This window comes from Zerene cesonia, chromosome 26, assembly GCF_012273895.1.
Source record: "Zerene cesonia ecotype Mississippi chromosome 26, Zerene_cesonia_1.1, whole genome shotgun sequence".
In the NCBI taxonomy this organism is placed as follows: domain Eukaryota; kingdom Metazoa; phylum Arthropoda; class Insecta; order Lepidoptera; family Pieridae; genus Zerene; species Zerene cesonia.
The window spans coordinates 4642104-4644984 of record NC_052127.1 but is presented as its reverse complement, the minus strand read 5'-3'; positions in this window follow the sequence as shown (position 1 = coordinate 4644984).

Sequence of the window (2881 nt, the reverse complement as noted above, 5' to 3'; positions counted from 1 at the left end):
AGATTCGAAATTCAAATGTAATATTTTTTTATAATTAAGTGTAACAGTATTTATGGCCAGACTAAGTATATATACTTATATAGCAGTGGCGGGGTCGTCAAACCTAATATCCATAAGTTGACTTCGAGTACGTACTATCTATGAATGTGAAATAAGTTTTATGACTGTAGATTAATAATCTAGTCTCCACAGTCTAGTGTGAATCTAAATCTAAAATTATTATATTTTAAATATAAATCGAACACGTGGGAACCGTGTAATTATTATTAACTAATCTTCCGCCCGCGGCTTCGTTAGCGTAATCAAAAAAAATGTCCAGTCCAGAAGTTTTCGCCGCATTGTTTCCGTTCCCGTAGGATTTCCGGGATAAAAACTATAAGGTAACCAAATATCATCCAAAGCAATTCAGTGGTTTGGGCGTAAAAAAGTGACACACAGACAAACAGAGTTTTCTTTGAATTTGTAAAACAGGAGGGATTTTCAATTATTTGGGGATTACAGGATTTGCATGTAGTGGAATACACGCGCGTACGTTTACTAATTTTTTTTATTTAATTTCTTTATTTGGCACTAAAACAGTCATACATTTAAATAAATTAAGGACAGAGATACATCTCGCTATTACGTATAGTATTTTGTTATCTGTGTTATAACTGAAACACGTTCGAAAATCAAAACTTTGCAATCGGATATTAATTTAAAAACATTCCAAAACACATTTACGCGGCTTGTAAACAAGCTTGATGAATTTATGCATGACAAACCGTGTAACAATTTCAATTTTATTGCTGGTCGGAAATAGATTTTGCGATTTCAAATACACTTACATAATTGGAGACTTAGCTATAATTATATTTATGACTGAATAATAAATTCCTTCTATGTACTATTAGTATTATAAATGCGGAAGAAACTCTATCTGTTTGTCTCTTTTTCAGACTTAAAATTGGTTCAGTGGAACAGATTTGGATAAAATTTGACAAAAACATAGCTTGAGACCCTAGGTTTTTCGAGTTCATATAAATATTGTTCCTTTTTTTCTAAATTACTTTTCAATTAATTAATGCGAGCATAAAATAACTATATTTTGTTAATATTCAATCGCAATAATTTAAAGTAAGTTATATCGTGAAGACCACGTTAATAAACGCTTTAAAACACTTACTGAACCTTCATACGAGGCTTGTGTCCCAGCAGTGGGAACATATAAGGGCTGGTGATGATGATGATGATCTTACTATCTTGTTTAGTATATCTAACGTATATGAGAGACGAGAAAGTGAAATGATTTATTGAGCATGTTTTAATTTCTATAACTATCTTTATTATAATGCAATAATTGTGTTAGCAATTTAAAGTTTTAATATATATTAGTTATCTTAAGGTCGGAACTGCACTTCAAACAAATGGGCCTATCAGAGGTCTTATAGTGCTAGTGTATTGTCAGTACTGCAGATAGGTGGTGTGCCAAAATGTTCAAATACGCTGTTATTTTGAACCTCGTCCGTCTGTATATTGTTCGATATTTCATTGTTTATTTTTGGAAGTGAAACTTCTAGAATCGTTGTGATTTCCAACCTGATGCAACGGAAAAGAACGACAGGTAAGAGACATAAATACAAAAATGTGTAGAATGAAGCCGGCAAAGAATGAGACAGAAATATACATCAATTTATATTATCGGTCTCTCCTCTTTGTTAAACAAATAAACTTTGTAATTATCCTACCCTTGTTATATATATTCATCTCATTCTTTTGTCGATTTACTGAAGTTTCACTTCTATCGTGTGTGAATCGCACACACACCTTTTTTTATTCTCATTTGAAGATGTACATTGAGGAAGGCTATAGCTGTACCACTAATGTACCACGGGCGAAGCCGGGGCGCACGGGTTTAAAAATACTTACATACTTATTATCTTTCATGGATCGATATGTGCTCCATACTGATAATAATTTTAACAACTACATATACTACATATATTTTCCACTTATACTAATATTCCTTAAAATTGATAAACACATCCAGGGAATTGTGCTAGTCAATATCAAGTTACATAACAGTTATTCAACCTGGCTTTGGGCTTTACGGCGACCTTGTATCTTCCAGTAGGAATGACCTCTGATTTCTGATCAGGCACATATTTAAAAGAATAGGCGCCCCAATTATGTAATCGGAATCTGTTGAATTATTTTTATTGATATAGATAAAATACACGACAGAATTAACAAGCCACAGATGCAAAAAGAGATATTAAATGATTCCTTTTCTTTTTAATTTGTAATATTTTTAGGTCTAAAATAGACATATGTATAAGTATAAAAGTGATAATACACTAATAATCATAATTTCTTCTTGTATATAAATATATTATAATATCTGCATTAGCCATCAAATTCATCAACGCTTTTACACATTTAATTCACTTATTTGTAAGTACTAGTCCATTAATAAATTGCCGTCATTTATATTTTTCAGCAACCTCTCTAGGTGTTTTTTTCTCACGGACCATATGCAAGGCCTCTTTTAATAAGCAACTCAATACAACCCTGGCATATAATATTTCTCTTTAATTGTATATTGTTGGCATCACTCTGCGTTGTTATTGACACGTGTTTTTTTATCTGTAAATACAAAACTGTAGCATTTAAATTTGATTGTACCAATGCTTTTTACATATTTTATCAGCTTCTTTTTGTTATATGTAAGTGACTCCTTTAGGCTCGATTTTGACCCAGTTTAAATGGACAGATTTAATTCGTACTTTGTAACTTAAGGATCGGTGATAGTACAATAATTACATCAGTCTATCTTATCATCCTGTTTAGGATCGCCAGGATTAAATATGTTTCTTTCTTTTACCATACAGAATAAGTTAAA